General features: G+C 49.6%; 1 long non-coding RNA gene across 7 annotated transcripts; it reads left to right on the top strand.

Moving 5' to 3' along the window:
* The first annotated feature begins 232 nt into the window (after window positions 1–232).
* On the top strand, window positions 233–20,348 carry LOC103012747 (uncharacterized). 7 transcript variants are annotated; one of them, XR_009008074.1, is made up of 9 exons: window positions 233–635; window positions 820–922; window positions 1,557–1,610; window positions 7,563–8,409; window positions 15,994–16,303; window positions 16,501–16,634; window positions 18,454–18,598; window positions 19,738–19,868; window positions 19,970–20,348. It is a non-coding gene; the product is annotated as an uncharacterized LOC103012747 (long non-coding RNA). The 7 variants fall into 7 exon arrangements; XR_009008076.1 differs by adding an exon at window positions 1,229–1,438 and having other exon boundaries at window positions 233–922; XR_009008073.1 differs by having other exon boundaries at window positions 233–913.
* The last annotated feature ends 403 nt before the right edge of the window (window positions 20,349–20,751 follow it).

Raw genomic sequence — 20,751 nt, 5'->3', positions numbered from 1 at the left:
CCGGGGGCGGGGCCTGCGCGCCGGGGGCGGAGAGTGAGCCGGGGGCTGGCGGCGGCCGACCCCACCCCCGCCTCGCTCCCCAGTCGGGCCCCGCCCACGACCGCCGCGCCGCGGCGCGAGGAGAGGCCCACCCCGCTGGCCGCGAGCCCCGCCTCACTACTACGCAGATGGGGGCGTGGCCTGCGCGCGCCACGCCCCCTCCGCTCACTCCTCAGCGGCCGGGGGAGGTGTGTGGTGGGGCTCGGCTGGGCGAGACCATCCACGAGGATCCGGCGGGGAGGGCGGGCTGTACCATCCGCGGGAGGAGCTTCGGGTCCTCTTCGCGCGCCCGGGCGCCGCGGGGCCCGGCCATCTCCGGGCTGCCCTCGGAGGCCGGGCCGCGCGGGCGTTTGGCGCCCAGCCCCCTACTCTGCGCGGCGCCCTCTTTGTGTACAGGCCCGCGGCAGCCCCCCGCTTTCTTCCCCGCGGATGCGCACGTGCGTCCCGAGCGCGGCGGCTGTGCCCAGAGACCCGCCTGACCCCGGGCGGCCTTAGCCCTGGTCCGGGCTCCAGCCACCGCAACACGCTCGCCTCTGGTCTCGCGCTCTGCCCTCAGGCACTGTCCCCCGCTGATCCACGCAAGGCCCCGTCTGCAGGTGAAGTGGCCTCCCTTGGAGCGACCCGAAAAGTGTGGTCCGTATTTCAAGGTGGACTTTAAAAGGCGGTGCTGCCTTGCGCCCGCGGGCCCCGCCGGTGGCCGTGCGCTCCTAGACGTTAAGGGAAGGGCAGGCCTTCCCTAGTGCAGAGGCACGGGGCTTGGCCGACTGTCCATTTTTGCAGAAACCTTCCTCCTGTGTGGGATCGCTGTCTGGAGAAGGGCTCCCGCGCTGCTCCGGGAAGAAGCCGAACCAGGACGGGAACACGTGGCTGGAAGGTGCCTGGGGTGGGTTCAGTTGTGAACAGCTCGTCAGGACATCCCTCCTCTAAGTCTTCAGGGTTCCACCAACACCAGGAAGCCACAGACAGTCTGTGTGGCCCTGCAGAACGGCTCTGTTTTCCAGAGAGTAGGTTGTAGCAGCGCCTGGGCTCGGGGGAGGCCAGTGAGCCACTGACCAGTGGAAAGTTGGAGGGAGGGGACCCCAAAATCTCAGTGATGCAGACCGGCTACCTATATGTGCAGGGCCCAGTGCAAAATGGAAATGCAAGTCCCTTGTTCAAAAGTTATTAAGAACTTTTTTTTTTTATTAAGAATTTTAAGGCAGGGACAGCAGAGCATTATACGACGAAGCTCGGGCCCAACCGTCTTCCCTGGTCACAGGCGCGGTGCAGCCGCCCTGGCCTCCCTGGCCTCATCCTAGTGCTGGCCCAGGGCTGAAGCTTTCACCTGGTTCCCACCAAGTGACGCAGCAGGGGTCTCGGACCAGGAAGACCTGGGGGTGTGCAGCCCCCTGATAGCCAGGTACCAGTCACCAGGCAGATGGGGCCCAGGCCCTGCACCCCAGTCTGGCCTCTGCGCCTAGTCTCCTCTACCCGTGCCCCCCATGATCCGCCCGCCCTTCCTTTCCTTCTCTCTACAGGGCCATCTCCAGAAAAGAGGAAGAGCTGCAAGTGCCGTCAGTGATCCCCTCCAGGTTTGCGGCTCTAAGGCTCACACATTCGGGGGCCCTCTTTAGGAAAAATAATTCAAAATGAGGTAGAAGTGGGGTCACAGAGGGCAAGGCTTCCTTTCCTTCCGTTTGCCTCCCTCCACAGCCTGCCCCCTAGTATTGGCACCAGGGCCGTTTACTAGCAGAAAAGGAACGTTTGTGCACAAGCAGCTCTTCTGATTACTTTCCTTCCAATTTCTTTTTTATAAAGATTTGCTATTTTCCCAAGGACCACGTCTAGGTGTGTGAAATGAAAAGCCTCGTATAATTGTTCATAGAACTATCCAGATGACAGTAGGTGCTGTGAGGCCATGAGAGGAGGGCGCAGTAGGTGGGGGCAGGCAGGGAGGCGGAGGAGCGCTTTGAGGGACCCACAGGGAAAGGCAGAAAGAACTCTGCCAAGGTGCCGGCCAGCCTGACAGAGCCCCGCTCTGTGCAGCCTTGTGTCAAGCTGGAGCGGGTTGGGGAGAATGTAGGAGAAAGGTGAGCCCTGGACCCTGCCTGGCGGAGCTTATGACCCAGTGCACAAAGCCTGTGGCAGCCCGGATGGGGTGCAGGGAGCTGCACTGTGTGGGGGAGATTACGGGGTGAAGGCTGGAGGAGGTGACGGGGGCAGGCAGGGCTTGGGCCATCCTCAGAGGATGGCTGGGATCTGGGGCTTTGGTAAGAAGAACGAGTGAGAAAAACACCTAAAAATAAGGGCAAGTCTCTTGGCTTGTTATGGCGGCCAGTGTGGCTCATGTGTAAGCTGCTTCAGTTTGCATAGGTGAGCAGGAAGTCACCAGCGATGAGTAGGGGATGATCCTTTTAAAAATACGTCAGACCTCACCACTGCTGTGCTCAACCCCTCCGAGTGTTACCCATCTCATTCAGAGCAAAAGCAAAGTCCATGCAGAGCCCCTGAGGATCTCCCGGATCTGTCTCCCCTCTGCACTTCTGACCTCAGCTCCCACCACCCTTCCCGTCACCCACTCTGTTCCAGTCTGCCACCTTGCGGCTCCTTGCTCTCTGCAAGTGTGATTCAGCCTCAGGGCCTTTGCACTGCCTATTCCCTGTGCTTGAAGCACTCTTCCCAAAGATATCTGCATGGCTTTCTCCCTCACTCCCTGAAATCTTTCTCAACATCACTTTCTCAAAAGAGGTTTAAAATTGCAAACTCCCAACCCATTCCCTATCCTCCTCACCCTGCTTCCTCCTCTGTGGTACTCGTGTAGATACACGCAACATATGATGTAACTGTATAACCATGTAACTTGTTTATTATGTCTATCGTCCAACACTCCCACCCCCAACACACACACACATAAACACTAGAATCTACGCTCCAGGAGAACAAGAATTTTACTCTGTTTTGTTCACTGATGTATGCCGAGCACCTGTACTAGTGCCTGGCAAGTAAATATTTGTTGAATGCATGAACGAGTACTTCTAAGGCATGGTGTATTGGTTATCTATTGCTTCATAACAAATTATCCCAAACTTAGTGTCTGAAAACAACATACGTTATCTCAAATTTCTGTGGGTCAGGAATCTGGGCATGTCTTGACTGGGTCCTCTGCCTCAGGGCCTGTCACAAGTGGCCGTCAGGGCTGGGGTCTCATTGAAGGCTTGACTGGGGAAGGATCCATTTCCAAGTGCACATTGTTGTGGGCAGATGGACTGAGGGCCTCAGGTCCTTGCTGGCTCTTGGCTGGAGGCCCCTTCAGTTTCTTGCCACATGGACCTGTCCAGAGAGGAACACAGTAGCTTGCTTGTCCAAGCCAGCAAGGAATAGAGTCTGCTAGGCAGACAGAAGTTACAGTGTTATGTAAAGTAATCCCAGAAGCATCTTCCCATCACCCTTGTCTATTCTATTGGTTAGAAGCAAGTCTCAGGTCCTGCCCACACACAAGGGGAGGGGGTCACAGGAAGACACAAACACCAGGAAGAGAGGATCCCCCAGGACCATCTTAGGGCCCACCCACGTGGTATTTCTTTTTCTGTGTAAAAGAGAGCACTGTGGTATAGTCAGAAGAGCCCTGGGCTTGCAGTCCACAGTGCTGGGGGTGGAGTCTGGCTTTGCCACTTGCCATGTGAATGTGGATGGGGGCACTTGACCTCCCTGAGATCCAGCTCCCTGCCTTCAGTGGGGACTGTCGTACATCTCTCAGGGGATTCTGCAGAGGAGGCAATGAGCTGCGTGTGGAAGGCTCCCAGCACACAGTGGGTGCCCAGGGCCGAGACTGGAGGACCCACGGTTCTTCACGCCTGAGCCCCGTTTTTTTTTAATTATGTAACTTTTTTATTATGAAACATTATCTATCTGCAAGGGAGCAGATAGCATATACGTACATTTATATAATAATAAAAGGAATATAAATACACTTACCAATCTTGGGAAATAGAACAATGCCATTACCTTTCAAACCCACTGTCCCCTTTCTTAAATGCTTTTCTTTTTCTCTAACCAGAAATAAACATATCCTGACTTCTGTTTTTTGTTTTGTAATTCCTTTGCCCTTCCTTATAGTTTTACCATCTAGATTTGAAATCTCAAATAATATATTTTACTTTTCACTGTTCTAAAACAATATTTGAATTTTATTGAGTCTTGTTCTTTTAACCTAATCTTTGATTTGAGACACCCATTTATGAGTCTGCACAGTACTGAGGTTCACTCGTTTTTAGGGCTGTATACTATTCCGTCTGTATAACCACTGCTTATCCAATCTACTCTTTTTTTTTTTTGACATCTTTATTGGCGTATAATTGCTTTACAATGTTGTGTTAGTTTCTGCAGTATAACAAAGTGAATCAGCTATATGTATACATATATCCCCATATCTCCTCCCTCTTGCGTGTCCCTCCCACCCTCCCTTTCCCACCCCTCTAGGTGGTCACAAGGCACCGAGCTGATCTCCCTGTGCGATGCAGCTGCTTCCCACTAGCTATTTTACATTTGGTAGTGTATATATGTCCATGTCACTCTCTCACTTCTCCCAGCTTACCTTTCCCCCTCCCCGTGTCCTCAAGTCCATTCTGTACATCTGCATCTTTATTCCTGTCCTGCCCCTAGGTTCATCAGAAACACTTTTTTTTTTTTTAGATTCCATATATATGTGTTAGCATACAGTATCTGTTTTTCTCTTTCTGACTTACTTCACTCTGTATGACAGACTCTAGGTCCATCAACCTGACTACAAATAACTCAATTTCGTTTCTTTTTATGGCTGAGTAATATTCCATTGTATATATGTGTCACATCTTCTTTCTCCATTCATCTGTCGATGGACACTTAGGTTGCTTCCATGTCCTGGCTGTTGTAAATAGTGCTGCAATGAACATTCTGGTACATGACTCTTTTTGAATTATGGTTTTCTCAGGGTATATGCCCAGTAGTGGGATTGCTGGGTCGTATGGTAGTTCTATCTTTAGTTTTTTAAGGAACCTCCATACTGTTCTCCATAGAGAACACCAACAGTGTTCTCCCACCAACAGTGCAGGAGGGTTCCCTTTTCTCCACACCCTCTCCAGCATTTTCTCCAATCTACTCTTAATGAGATTTAGACTGTTCTTGCTTTGCAAGAATTATAGACATGATATTAATACTCTTTTGCATGTCTCCTGGGGTACACGTGCAAGAATTTCTCAGGGGTGTGCATCTAATAAAGAATTGTTAGATCATAAGATGTAATGAGTGGCTAAAGCAACTCCCAGATGAAGTTGCCATTAAATAACATGGGGAAGGCTCTGGCAGAGATGGTATTTGGGGGAAATTCAAAAGTTCAGTTTTGTGCATGCTGATTTTGAGGTATTTTCACAATGACTTCTGAGAATAACAAGTGAGTGTTTTGTAAACAAATCTGGAGTTTGTGAGAGAGGTTATAGGTAGAGATACAAATTTGGGAGTTGTATCAATCAGGAAGATTTCAAGAGCAGTTTAATAAAAGTACTATTTTAAAAAGATACTTAAGTATCCAGGGGACTAATTAACAACAAACCACTGTGAACTCTTAGGCTGAAGGGAAAGGGAGAGGGGGCAGTCGCTAGAACGCTGAAGAAAGAGGTGCTTTCCTATCTTTCTATCTACTTTATCTCTCTCTGTGTCTCTATTTCATGGCTCATGGTTTTGTTTTTATTTATTGTATTTTTAATTTTTTTTTAAAAATTAACAATAATTTTATTTGTTTACTTTCACCTGTGTCAGCAATTTGGGGTTTTTTTTTTGTTTTGGGGGGGTTTTTTGCCACTGGTTATTTAATTTATTTATTCACTTTATACAGCAGGCTCTTATTAGTTATCTATTTCATACATATTAGTTGTATATATGTCAATCCCAATCTCCCAGTTCATCCCACCGCCACCACCCCCCCACCCGGAGCCCCGGTTTTCTAAAGAGGACAATTCCAACAATTAAGTCCCTAAAAGATCAGGGTGGGAGACACTGCCCCCAGCTGTGACAGTTCCTCCTCAAGGATCCCAGCACAACACAACAGGGAAATGGCAGCCATGGCCAATGTTAAAAAATAATGTTGACCAAAGAAAGAATTGTGACTCTCAGGCGGACATGCAATCAGCAGGTGGCAAACAGCTTCCTGAGCTAGTTAATTGAGTGAGAGAACTGGGAAGACATTCCAGCCAGTTCAAAGGAAAATGCAAAGAACAGACACCTATATAGGCAGGAATATTGGCGTGAACTTGCAAATTGTGCAAATCTGGCTCTGGGTGGGAGGATTTGGGGACCATGGGGTGAGGGTTGTCCCTCCATCACAGAGTCCATAGACAGAAATAATTTGCATCGTCACCCGTTCTCCACAAGTGTAAGATAGCTCAAAGGCAAGGAAAAGCTAGAATCAGATAATCCAGAAGGGTGAGCTCTAAAGAATGCATAGTTGCCCACTGGAGACGCCCAGCAAACGTTTTTGCTTATTCCAGGTGTCCTTACACCAGGTGTATTACTTTGCTAGGGCGGCCGTAACAAAGTGCCACAGACTGAGTGGTTTAAACAACAGAGAGTTATTCTCTCTCAGTCTGGAGGCCAGAAGTCCAAGATCAAGGTGTCAGCAGGGTTGGTTCCTTCCGAGGGCTGTGAGGGAGAATCTGTCCCAGGCTCTCCCCTAGCTTCTGGTAGCTTGCTGGCAGTTTTTGGCATTCCTTGGCTTGTAGAAGTATCACCCTGACTTCTGCCTTCGTGGTGTTCTCCCTGTGTGCCTCTGTGTGCCCAGTTTCCCCCCTTTTTTAAGGATATCAGTCAGATTAGGGCCTACCCCAGTGACCTCACTGTAACTTGGTAAAGACCCCTGTATCTCCAAATACAGTCACATTCTGAGGTCCTGGGTGTTAGGACTCACCATATGAATTTTGGGGGGATACAATCCAACCCTCACACCAGGAAATCCTACCCTGGAAACACAGCTGGCCAGGCAGAATTGTGAGGGGGACTAGGGCCTGAGCTCTGGTCGCAGCATCAAATCGCACCAGGTCCGTGCTGTGTGGGTCCCTTCCCCATCCATAGGTCAGCATGGTCCCGTGGCCGTTTTATGATTGGTCACCACACCTCCAAACCAAGGCCTCTCCTGGCCAGTGGGCTCCAGCCCTGGCACCAGAATGACTCAGCTTACTTGGGATGACTCTCTGTCAATAACTGAAAATCTGCTCATCAGGAAAATGTTTATTGAGGAGGCATTCTGGGGACAGGGGCGCTGCGGTGGCCCTTGTCTCCCAGGCTTGCCTCCTGGCCAGGCATGCTCCCCTGAGATGAAGCCAAGGATACAAAATACCAGTCAAAACAAGTAAACAAACAGCAGATGCTACAGTGAAAAGCCAACTTCCTCTTGGTTTTATCCTGACCTTTTATTAACCAAGGTTTTAAACTCAGTCTTATTTACATAAACACGTTCCCTGATGCAACCTCATGTTTTTAGGCCGTGAAACCAATTTTCTCCTTATCATTTTCAGGCACCCAGAGCCTTAACTGAAATACTGGATCGTTCCCTAGATTTTTGCTACATTAAACTATATTGTCCAGTTAAAAAAAAAAAAGAGTACGAAACACCGTGGTAGAGGACAACGATTCCTGGCTCTCCTCTGACTGCACAGCCTTTGGACAGCTTTGCCAGTGAAAGAGCTTTGTTCCAACCACCTGCCCCAGTGCAGCTGTGTCGATGGCACGAAGCTTCGTTCCGCAGCTCCCATTTCACAGCGGTCCCCTCTCCCCGGTCTCGTTGCGGGTCACACCATGATGGCTGCCCACCCCTCAGATGGACCACAGGCTCTGGAGTTGGCTGCTCCCGAGGGGAGCCAGGTGGCGACTTTTGAGAAGGACCAGAACAGACCTCCTCGGGCCACGCAGCTGCAAGTGGCACAGTGACCCAGCTGCTCGCTTGCAACCAGCGACTTTCCCAAACCAGCTGCTGCTTCAGCTTCCTTTGTGATCGGGCCAGTTTCTAAATTGGGTAACGGTCAAGAGGCATGGTCTGTGATGTCATGTATGTAAAAATCTGTTTCTCGTTGGAGTTACAAAAGTAATGACAACACGAGCTTTCGCAGGGCCGAGCTCACTTTGTTCTGATCGCTGCCACCGGCGTAGGGGGTCCAGGGTGGTGGGTGGATGAAGCCCACCTCTGCCCGAAGCATCCAGCCGGGCTGTGCATCCACTTCCTGGTCGGAGAAACGGAACTAACAAGCAGAATCCAACTTCTCTTTATTGTTTGCTATGAAGAGTGGTCTGATTTAAACATTACTCGAAGGCCCCTGCTTATTTTACCAAGCACAATGTCCTCAACGTTCCTCCATGTTGTATCAGGTGACAGGACTTCCTTCTCTTTTAAGGTTGAATAATATTCCATAGTCTGGATAGACCACATCTTGTTCATCCATTCACCTTTCAGTGGACAGTTGGGTTGTTTCCACCCCTTGGCTAGTGTGAGTAATGCTGCTGTGAACATGGATGTACAAATATCTGTTTGAGTTCCTGCTTTCAGTTCTTTTGGGTCTATACCCTCGTGGGTGTGAGGTGGTATCAATGATTTTTAAGACTCCTTTGCTTCCCAATTTCTTTAGCTGTCTTTCCCTCCCCTCCTACCTTATGAAATACTTAAGAGGTTAAATGTATAAGATAAAGAAATTCCTAAAAATGAGGAATTGGGAAGTTTAGACTTACATTTCCCAGAGGGATTGGAATGAGTCCCTTTTTACCACCCTGAATTCTCCCAGCCAGAGCCTGCCCTGTCCCACTTCACAGCTGGCTTTCGGTTCATGAAAACATATACAATATTAGAAATTAAGACTAAAAGATTGTTTTTAAAAGATTTTTATTCATGTATTTAAACTTACAATAAGAAACTGATTCCATGTTACTCAACAATAAATAACATTTTATGAAAAATCATTCTTTTCAAAAAATGATTAGTGAGAACAAGGGACTTGTTTCATATTTTTGCAGATCTCTTTAATGTCTAGCTTGATAGAAGACGGCTAGATTCTCATAGCTGCTTCTGTGTTCAGTCTCTTGTAATATATTGTTTTAGTTAATGTCTGTGAAGAAAATTTGACCTCGCAGGGATGTGTAGCAGGAAAATGGAGGAGCGTTTATATAGGTTCTCCACCAAAACTGACACATGAATGTTCCTTACAGGTTCATTGCAATGTGGACTCCAGCAGCACTGCAATGTACCCTTCCTGCTGTTAGACTAAAACCCACTGGTCTCTCTGGCACTTTGGATGGATCTATTACCCACACATGATTTTGTAACATGGCCATTTGGTCATTTGGAAAATATTAATTCACTGAATTATGCAGTTATTCCAAATGTTGACCCATTTCACTAGACAATATTAAAAATCACAGTTGTGTGGAAGGTAACTTGGAGCAGCCAGTATGGAAAACAGTGAGGAGACTCCTCAAAAAATTAAGACTAGAACTACCATATATGATCCAACTATTCCATATCTGAGTATTTACCCAAGGAATACAAAACCACTAATTTGAAAAGATAGATGCACCTCAATGTTCATAGCAACATAATTTACGATAGCCAAGATATGAAAACAACCTAGGTATCCATCAACAGGTGAATGGATAAAGATGGTGATATATGTATGTACCATTATGTCCCCGCGAAAAGGCAAGGACTATCTTAGTATTATTAGAAAAGTAGTTTTTTTAGTATCAGTTATCTTTTAATTGAAGTACAGTTGATTTACACTGTTGTGTTAGTTGCAGGTGTACAGCAAAGTGATTCAGTTATACATATATATATTCTTTTTCAGATTTTTAAAAATTTACCAAAGTATAGTTGACTTACAATGTTGTGTTAATTTCTGCTGCACAGCAAAGTGATTCACTTATACAAATATCTACTCTTTCTCAGATTCTTTTCCATTATAAGTGATTTATAGTCCCTTGTGCTATACAGTAGGTCCTTGTTGTTTACCTATTTTATATATAGTAGTGTGTATCTGTTAATCCCAAACTCCTAATTTATAAAAGTAGCTTTGACCCTGAACTGCTGAACCCTGAACGGGTCTGGGGGCCCTCGGGGCCCATGGGCCACACATTGAGAGAAGCTGATTAGACATGCGTGCCGCACGGAAGAATGACGTCCTTGAAACTGATGTCTAGTTAGTTCCCCGCAGGACCTCTTCAGCAATGTCTTTTCCTCCTTTCCATCGTTCACCTGCTGTTGTCCTGTAATTGAGAGCCCACGGGGTGCGAGGTCCCGTGCGGGTGTTCAGTGGTCGGTGTGACGCTCCCTCTTTTTATTCTGAGCGGAGCCCACGTTTCATACACCCCTCCAGGGCCTCTCCCTCCACACGCCGGGAACCGTACAAATATCGTCATATCGTGTCCGCTGCAATCGTTCTGCAAATCACTGGATTCTGTAATCCTGTAAGAGGCCCTTTGCTGAGGAGGTCACTGAGCAGTGGAAACATGGCAACAATAGCAGGGCGGAGCAAGCCAGCAAGTGCGCTCAGGTGTCCAGGAATTTAAAAGGATTCCAGACGTACAAAGCCCGTCCTCCCACCACAATGGAACTACACTACAGATCGGTAACAGAGAGATAATGGGAAACCCCCAATATTTGGAAACCGTATTACACACTTGGGTAGAATACGCATAACACGAGGTTTGCCTTTCCAACTGTTTGCAGGCGTCCAGGTCAGTGGCCTGGCACACACGCGCTGTAGTCCTGTCATCACCGCCCATCCAGAGCGCTCCATCGTCTTGCAAAGCTGAGGCTCTGGGCCCTGGAAGGGCAGCTCCCCGCACACCCCCCAGCCCCTGGGGGTCACAGTTCTGCCTTCTGTCGCTGCCTCTCGGGGGCCTCGTCTGAGTGGACGCATCTTTTGGTGACTGGTTTATGTCCCTGGGCATGGTGGCCTCAGGGTTCATCTGTGTTGTGGCATGGGTCAGAATTCCTTCCTTTTAAGGCTGAATAATACTTTTGCTTTATTATTATTTTTTTAAATTTATTTTTAGCTGCGTTGGGTCTTCGTTGCTACGCGCGGGCTTTCTCTAGTTGTGGCAAGCAGGAGCTACTCTTTGTTGCGGTGCGCGGGCTTCTCATTGCAGTGGCTTCTCTTGTTGCAGGGCACGGGCTCTAGGCACGCGGGCTCAGTAGTTGCAGCACGCGGGCTCAGTAGTTGTGGCTCGCGGGCTCTAGAGTGCAGGTTCAGTAGTTGTGGCGCACGGGCTTAGTTGCTCCGCGGCATGTGGGATCTTCCCGGACCAGGGCTCGAACTGTGTCCCCTGCATTGGCAGGCGGATTCTTAACCACCGCGCCACCAGGGAAGCCCAATTGTGCTTTATTTTAAAAGAGAGAGACAACGCACTCAGGCCGGAGGAAGACAGAGGCAAGAGCTGTGAGATGACCCAGTGTGTGCAGCTGGCACTGGGCGTGGGCTCAGCTGCGTTGGGTCAGGACAGGATTTCCTGGGCTTCGGCACCTGGGGTGGTTAGTTTCCCGTGTCAGCGTGGCTGTGCTGGGGTGCCCAGTTGTGTGGGCAAATACCCATCTAGATATTGCTGTGAAGGTATTTGTCAGGTGTGAGTAACGTTTGAATCAGCTGACTTGGAGTAAAGCCGAGCACCCTCGTAATGCGGTGGGCCTCATCCGACCAGTTGAAGGCCTTTAGAGAGAAGACTGAGCTTCCCTGAGGAGGAAGGAATTCTCCCAGCCGACTGCTTACCAGAATTTCCAGCCTGCCAACCTGCCTGCAGACTTCAGGCTTGCCAGTACCCACGTGGCATGACCCACTTCCTTAAAATCAATCTCTCTCTGTCTCTGTGTCTGTCTCTCTATGTGTGTGGCTGTATGTCTCTATCTATCTGTCTGTCTGTCTGTCTGTCTGTCTATCTATCTATCTATCTATCTATCTCTCCATTCTATTGGTTCTGATTCTCTGCAGACCCCTGAGTAAGACAGGACCCCTTTCTGTCTCTATTTAGGCCCTTAGAATGGCACGTTGAGGTCACCACGAGAACAGGCAGGCTTCATTTATTTGCTGCACCATTTCGTCCTTCCCTACCGTGGATGGCAAGGCGGCCGTGGGAGGACCCTGGAAGGCTCAGGTCCAGGTTCTTCCTACAGGGATGATACAGCTGAGGTTCAGCCTCAGAAGACATGCTTTCAAGTCCTGCTTCCTCTCTGCCCACAGCCATCAGTGTCCTTGGGAAGGGTGCCCTCCTGCCTGGAGGGGCTCTGGCTGCCCACCTGGCCGAGAAGGAGCGGTGGGGGAGGTGGGTAGAGAGGATGAGGGGGGACAGAGAGATGGTGGCCTGGCTGCGGGCCCCTCTCCCACCCCTGCCCGCCGGCCGGCTGCACTGGCCTTTGCAGGGCCTGGGGTCTCTGCGGCTCATCCGGGGAGGCTGATGATGGAGGCTCAAGGGGAGAGGGAGGCGGGGCTGGCACGCTGTCCTCCCGCCCTCGGGGCGGCACGAAATTAGCACAAAAAGGAGCATTAAAATGAAAAAATGTTTCTTTTTCTTCTTGCCCCCTCATTCTTGGCTCTTTTCCTGATCTTGCTGAAATGAATGTTTACCATCTCTTGAGACATCAGAGAACAGAGCTGCTGTTTCTACAACATATTTTCAATGAGAAGAAAAGAAAGGACCAAGCCTGGCTGGGTGGTGGGCTGGCCGACAGCTCGCCGCCCTCAGGGGCTGTGCCGCCCTCTCACTGCCCGTGGCCTCTTGTTTGGCCGCGTCACCATGTATGACATTATCTAAATGCACTTTTATTTATTTATTTTTACTTTATTTTTTTAACATCTTTGTTGGAGTGTAATTGCTTTACAATGGTGTGTTAGTTTCTGCTTTATAACAAAGTGAATCAGCTATACATATACATATATCCCCATATCTCCTCCCTCTTGTGCCTCCCTCCCACCCTCCCCATCCCACCCCTCTAGGTGGTCACAAAGCACCAAGCTGGATCTCCCTGCGCTATGTAAATGCGCTTTTAGATCATACAAATCAATGCACTTTTCTTATATGCAAATATTAGTCAGGATCAGTGGGAAAGATTAAAGAATAGATTTGTTACCCGAAAACAGAAAGTGCTCATGTAATTAGAGACCTGGAAGGAAACTCTGGGTCCTTTTATGGGAAGAAAACTGTCTGGACAAGTTGAGGGCTCTCAGCAGCCCCGAAGGACCACGAAGCCGGGGCCGGGCCCTCATCCCAGCCAGTGCTCTTCAGGGCTTAACTAACTGGGCGTCCTCTTTTACTGCCTTCAGAGTGAACAAAGAACACAAACGCTTCCCCAGTAAGGATTCAGAAGGCTTGTTTAACAATGGGGTGGAATCACTTAAAATTAGCTAAGCTTTTGCCAATTGTATGTAAAAGTTTTCAAAGCCTTTAAAAAAGCATTTCTTACTTATTCTGATTCCGCTATAAGCTTATCTACACCATCTTATTATCTCATGGCCAAAGGGTTTGCTAACTCAGATAAGCTTCCACTCCTGCCTTGTTCCAATCCTCAGCCATCCTGCATTCCCAAAGACACGTTAGCTGTTTTTAAAAATTAGGGAGGCCTTGAGTTACAGAGTAATTTGGGGGACATTTTTGGCTCATTTTCAGCAAGAGCCACGTCACCTTTCTCCACGATTATCATTTCTCGAAACAGCTGTGGGTCCCTGTCACCCAGGCCTGGAAGAATAAACTGCTTCCGCCTCCGGCAGCCAGTTCGGCAGCTCACACAGACTAACGCACACCCTGACCGAGGAAGGGTGCTCTTGATAGAACCGTGAGGCGTTCTTTTCCTTTCAGGGTTTTTTTTTTGCACCAATCTTTAGCTGATGCTCTGTCTCCTATCACAGAAAGCCCAGGGGTTTGCAAGAAGCCAACGACATCTTCTCAAACATGCATCTTTCCAAGCAGGGGCAGGTTTGTTGATCTGCAAGGACGTGCCTCGCCGACCACGCTTGGTAGCCTTGGTGTTGTGATGAACACAGTTTCCTGGGTATACTGGCCTCTCCCGCGGGCTCGTGAATCCCCACCGTGAGTCAGGCTGGTGGGAATTAACCAGCTTCTGCAGCTTGTTTTTATTCTGTGTGCTCATCCGCCTCTGGGAACCAGTGATTTATAAATAAACATTTATTATTTATCATTTACGAGATCAGAAATGTTACACTTATGGAACTCCAGAAATAAACTGTCAGCGACCGGGAAACATATTTTTGATGTATTGCAAATGCACCTCCCACGTCAACGATTTGCCCAGATGGCCTTCCAGTTTGTCAGTTGAAGACGAGCTCTTCCCTCGTAGCATCCGATGCTTTGAAAGTTTTGTCTTCCTCTTTCGTGGCCATGCTTCCCGTGGGATCTAATCTATTTTCTATCTCCTCGTCAACGATACCTCAAGGTGTGATGCAATTAATTTGAGGGCCACGGAGTAGTGACTCGGTCTTGTATTTAGGAGGCATCCTTCTCCAAGGGATACAAGGTGCTCTAAGGACAGCTCATGTGCGGTACACAGGGGCAGGTGTTACTCTTATCTTTTTAACCTTTTCATTTTGGAAATTTTCACAAAAATTCACAAAATTCTTTGTATGCACAAAAGTAGAGGGAAGAGTATCATGAACCTGTGTGGACTCATCATTCAGCTGTAAGATTATCAACATTTTGCCAATCTTTTTTAAACACTTTCTTTTTTTTTCCCCCAAACAAACAGTTCTTTATTGCAGGTTTTTCTCTTTTCTTTTTTTCTGGCCACTCCATGCAGCTTGCAGGATCTTAGTTCCCTGACCAGGGATCGAACCCATGTCCCCCTGCAGTGGAAGCATGGAGTGTTAACCACTGGACCGACCACCAGGGAATTCCCTGAAGTATAGTTGATTTACAATGTTGTGTTAGTTTCTGGTGTACAGGAAAGTGAGTCAGTTATACATATATATATATTCTCTTTCAGATTCTTTTCCATTATGGTTTATCACAGGTTATTGAATATAGTTCCCTGTGCTGTACAGCAGGCCCTTGTTGTTTATCTATTTTATATACAGTAGTGTGTATCTGTTAATCCCAACCTCCTAATTTATCCCTTCCCCACCCTTTCCCCTTTGGTAACCATAAGTTTGTTTTCTATGTCTGTGAGTCTATTTCTGTTTTGTAAATAAGTTCACTTGTATCATTTTTTTAGATTCCACATATAAGTGATAGCATATGGTATTTGTCCTTCTTTTTCTGACTTACTTCACTTAGTGTGATAATCTCTAGGTTCATCCACATTGCTGCAAATGGCATTATTTCATTCTTTTTTATGGCTGAGTAGTATTCCATTATATATATACACCACATCTTCTTTATTCATTCATCTGTCAATATTTTGCCAATCTTGTTTCATCTATTTCCCATCCTTTGTTCCCCTTACATAGTTTAAAGCAAATCCCAGACATCATGCTATTTCACTGCAGTAGGATGCAAGTGTTAATAATTCCACTTTATGGGAAAATAGAAGCACTGAAAAGTATCACCCAGAATGATACACTGAGTCTGTGGGGGAAGGTAGGTACCAGAAGCCAACTTCCCTCCATCCTAACTGTGCTCCTGCAAACTGACGTAGCCATCCCACACACAGATTGACTCGGTCATGTAGAGAGCGTGTCACCCAGGACAGTGTCAGCTGGGACAGAGGTCTTCAACCAGATCCATCACATGGATAGATTTATCTCAGCCCACAACTATTTAAATAAATTAAGAGCTTACTTCCTGAAAGTAAAAATCAGAGTCCCTCTAAGGAATAACTAGGAAGCTAAATGCCCCGAATTACATTTACTCAGAAGAATGTTATTTAAATTCCAAACATATGGAGTCATAAAGAATAAATGTGTGTGACCTTTTGTTTAACTGCAACCCTAAAAATACTTATTTTTGTTGTTGCACTGGCAGCTCCAACGTTCCTGCGAGGAGAATGACAGCAAACACCATCTCCCGCCAAGACATCTTGCGTGTCTGGGGTTTTCTGTTGAGCTTTGGATGCCGGGGCATCGAGGAAACATTGCCAGACGCGTCCCCCTCTCTGGCCTCCCCACAGGGGTGGGGCTTCCAGGGCAGCTCCCAGAGGCGAGATGGCCAGTTCAGGAATTTCCTTGGCGCCTCGAGGCACCCCCTGGGCAGCTGTTGTACAACAAGAATTTGGCATCTTTGTCTCCGGTTCCTGCTCCACCCCTCAGACCACACCTGAGTTTATGCTAATGAGGTGACTAACCGTGGCCCCTTGAGAGCTTCAGGTTGGGGGGCGCCCATCGTGCCAGAAAGACAAGGGTTTAGAGGGTGGGGACCTGGTGTCGAGTGACATCAGGCTGACCTCTGACCTCCAGGGAGGGGAGGGGGGCTGGAAACTGGATTCAATCCCAAGATCAGTGGTTCAATCATGCGTATGTAACAAACCCCTAGGAACTCCAGGCGCTGGAAACTCAGATGGGCGTCTGGATCAGCGACTCACGTGGCTGTGCTGATGGGCGGAGGGCGCACCCGAGGGCCCTCCCGGACCTCACCTGTAGTCATCAGGACCTGCTTTCCTGAGTTCCGTGAGTCATTCTGGCGACCGATGGAACTGGAGGGGGTGCTGGGAACCCCCAAATTTGTAGCCGGTTGGTCAGAAGCACGAGGGGCCTGAAACCCCCAAAGTGCAGCTGGTGTCAGGAGTGAGGACGGTCTTGTGGCGGGACCATGTCCTCCACCTGCAGGGTCTGCACTGACCCCGGAGTTGGTGTCAGAGTCGTACCGCTCACCCCCAGCCCACTCACCTTGGGCCCAGGTACCTGGTCCAGATAAGTCCGGCGACCACCCCCAGGTCTCAACATGGCACCTCGGGGGCCTGGGGGCCACCCCCTAAGAGGAGGCAGTACCTCCAGCCCAAACGCAAGCCCGGGGATGGGTCAGGGATGGGCCAGCTGCCCTAACGTTTCCCCCTGTCACCGCTTCGTGTATGTTTGGGAACGGACCAGTTGTATTAGATTTTATTATCGAATAACACACATCGCTGAAAGCTCACATATAGAAGCAAACAAAAATGTAGACGCCGATAAATGAAAACACCCCCAGTGTCCGCATGGGCTCTCGCTGTGCCCTGGAAGGGGTGCCCTTTTCAGGGGAGGAGGAAGGCCGGCCTGGTTCCCGCAGGGAAGGCGGGGATGCTGCACCCGCCCCCAGCCCTCCCCCTGCCCCCTCCTGCTCTGTGCCCTGAGGGACCATCGCACTGGCTGCCCCCAGGATCCTCCTCTGGCTCCCGGGTGGGCTGGCCGACGTGGGCACCTTCAGAAGGCAGAGGGTCTGCGGAGAGCGAGGGGTCATGCCTGGGTCACCATGGGTGCAGGGTCCTCGCCCCCTCGCCCGCTGTCACAGCCCCATGCATTTGCCTGCCTCCCCGGTTCTGGGACCGCCCCTCCCCTGCCCTCCCTCTGGGGGCTCTCAGCTCTCCATGACCCCATGGGAGGAACCAGCGGTGCCTCGTCCCTTGGCCCCAGCTCGCAGCCAGTGCCCGCAGGAAGTGTCCTCAGATGACTGGGACTGTGTCCCGCTGGGAACAGGGAGGGGGCAGCAGAAAGCAGCCTACGCCCTGTGGGAGCAGCCGCCATCCGCCCAGCACTGAGGGTCATGGTGGGGAAGCCCGGGTGGTTCTGGTCCGACCAGGTTGGGGTGAGAGGGGACAGGCCCACAAAGGTCACTGAGGACAGAGGGCAGAGGGCAGGTACCCTAGGCTGGCAGACCTTCTGTGCGGCGGGGACGGGGAGGCCCCTCCTCCTTCGTGGGCCTGGGGTCCCCCCAGTGTCAGATGGGGGAGACCCACCTCATGGCCTGACAGCAGCAAACGCTGGAGAGGCCGCGATACCTGCACCCCGGTGTCTCAGGTTATCACAGGACCAGAAGATGTCGAAGGTGATACCAGGGCAACACGGGCCCTCCCGCATCTCTCAGACGCTCCAGAGCGGAGTTTCTCAAAGTCTGGTCCAGTCCCACCTGCCTCTCAGTCACTGAGCATTTGTCTAAAGTGCGGATTATTGGTGCTGAGCCCCAGGAAACCCTCCTGCCCCACACGACTTAGATAAGTCCACGCTTCCTCACGACTCCCGCAGGACTCGCAGAAGAGGCCCTTTTACACACAGGCCCTCCAATGTCCCGTTCTTTGTCTTGTGAAGGGTGAGCTGAGATTAGAATTGTCCCTGTGAAACCAGCTGGACACAGAGACAAACATTTCCGTTCAGCGCACTGAGCCGTCTCTCGACGGCCCTGCCTGTAAAGCCCGAGGCAGGCCCCCTCCACTGAGACGCTCTGATCTTGGGCATCCCCTTACCTTAGCAGCCTGAATAAAATCAATATCCGCTCTCGTTTGTTTTGTCCCTGCAGCTCCCACCCTGGGCCCAGGAGTCACCGGCGCCCTTGGGCGATTCCTACGGGGTCAAGTTTGAGCAGCTCGGCCCTAGAGGCAGCAGCCTCAGGGCATCTCGAGGGCTGCACGGTCCGACCTCAGGCAGACACTGTGCACTGCCAGGTGAGGGGCACGCGGGCGTCAGGCTGGGGGATCCGCTCTCCACATGCAGGTCTGTTCTCGGACTCGTGTTCACAGGCCTCTCCGATCTGCTCCAGGGGGCAAAAATCAGACTTCGTAAATAGAAACTGATTTAAGTAAATCAACGGTAAGCATTTTGGGGTCAAAACAGCCTCTTCACACGCCAGGGACCCAGACTTCTATCCTCACCAGGTCCTCCCCACGCAGCCTTTTATTGGTTTGTCATCCTCACCCCTGCTGACAACGAGTCATCGCCTCCCTGGGAGTATCCCAAGAACTGTGGTGGCTGCCAGGTGCTTTGGCACAGAACTCCTCTCTGAGTCAGAGCCCGAGGCCGTTAGCGCGGGGGAACAGCTGCGAGGGCCACACCTCCTCGAGTCATTTGAAAATTTTATGATGAATAAAAACGATCCATGACACAGACTTATGCATTATATATTAACCTAATACCTCTACAGTTACACCACCAACAGTCTTTTGTTGCACACATATTTTCCTAAGGACGCTCCAACTCCAGTAGTAAAACGTTGACTACCCAGTGACACTACATAAAATTTCCTCCTTCTTTGTTGTCAAATCCTTAATAACAATAACAAGTCTAACATTCAGTGAAAGGAGGAGAGCGAGGTGGAAACCCCAGGAATGCTAAAAGTGTGGAAAAGAGAATTATGCGTTTTAGATTAAATAACCAAAAGACTGAGCAGAAATACAGGGGACATCCAAAGATGCTGAAAAATAAACCTTAAATATGGTTCAAGCACCACAAGCTCTTTAAGCTGTCCCCTGCGTGCAGGTGAACTTCGTTTGCAGCAGTACACCTGCTGATGCCATCACGATGCTTTAAAGGACCCGGTGGCACGGTGAGAAGGGGGAAGGTGGGAACTGAAAGCCACGAGCCAGAAAAGGACCTGCTTAACTATTACATTTCAAATGGATAAACAACAAGGTCCTGCTGTAGAGCACAGGGAACTATAGCCAATCTCCTGGGATAAACCATCATGGAAAAGAATATGAAAAAGGATGTGTATATAAGTGTAACTGAGTCACTTTGCTGTACAGCAGAAATTAACACAACATTGTAAATCAACTATACTTCAATAAAATACATTTTAAAAAAAAAGAAAGAAAAGGATCTGCTTGGAGGACCATGAGGCCCAGGCTGGAGCTCGTCCTGCCCACGAACCTCGCTGTGCAGTGTGCACATGTTAGCTCTATTCAGATCCATCTCCTTCCCTTCCGGTCGCCATCTCAGGTAGGACGGTCGGGTCCCCAGCACCCACGTGAGGTTTCAGCAATGCCTTTCCCCCTTTCTTTTTTTCATCAACTCTATCATTTAACAATTCTCTCTGAAAGGGCTTCCCTGGTGGCGCAGTGGTTAAGAATCCGCCTGCCAATGCAGGGGATACGGGTTCGAGCCCTGATCCAGGAAGATCCCACGTGCTGAGGAGCAACTAAGCCTGTGAGCCACAACTACTGAGCCCACGCCCCTAGAGCCCGTGCTCCACAACAAGAGAAGCCACCGCGATGAGAGGACCATGCACCGCAACGAATAGTAGCCCCCGCTTGCCGCAACTAGAGAAAGCCCATGTGCAGCAAAGACCCAGTGTAGACAAAAATAAATAAAGAAAAAAGAAATCTCAGCTTTAAAAAAAAAAAAATTCGCTCTGAAAACAGCATTTGGTGGCATGAAGCTTTGTCTATTTCCCTGCAATAAACCCACATTTTACTTTTGTGCCAGAGCATCCTTTCTTTTCTGATTTCTCCCTATTCCGGCAGCAGCGACTTGCCATATGTTCCGAGGGAGACGGTGTCTTCCTTTGGCTTCCCCCAGCTGGCTCGGAGCAGCGGATGATGTATTTTAAGCCCCATACTTTAAAAACCTTGGCAAGGCTTCTGATGAACTAAAAACATCAAGATATTCTTGTAACCTGGGCTCTGATTAGTTTGGATTTTGTAAGGTTTTAACGCCAGTGCTTAAAAGAGAGAAAAAAGGACTGGGGGAGCCCAGGTGACAGGTCGGACTCCATCCCTCGAGGGCTGGTCCCGCCCCGGGGCAGGGCTGGCATCCCAGGACAGAGCGTGGTGGTCCAGGAAGCCGCTCCGTGGCCCTCAGAGCCTGGAGGCAGCTCTTGTCA

The sequence above is a fragment of the Balaenoptera acutorostrata genome, chromosome 4, assembly GCF_949987535.1.
Source record: "Balaenoptera acutorostrata chromosome 4, mBalAcu1.1, whole genome shotgun sequence".
Taxonomy (NCBI): domain Eukaryota; kingdom Metazoa; phylum Chordata; class Mammalia; order Artiodactyla; family Balaenopteridae; genus Balaenoptera; species Balaenoptera acutorostrata.
Note: the sequence above shows the minus strand (reverse complement) of the source record. Positions and strands in the feature narration are given on the sequence as shown.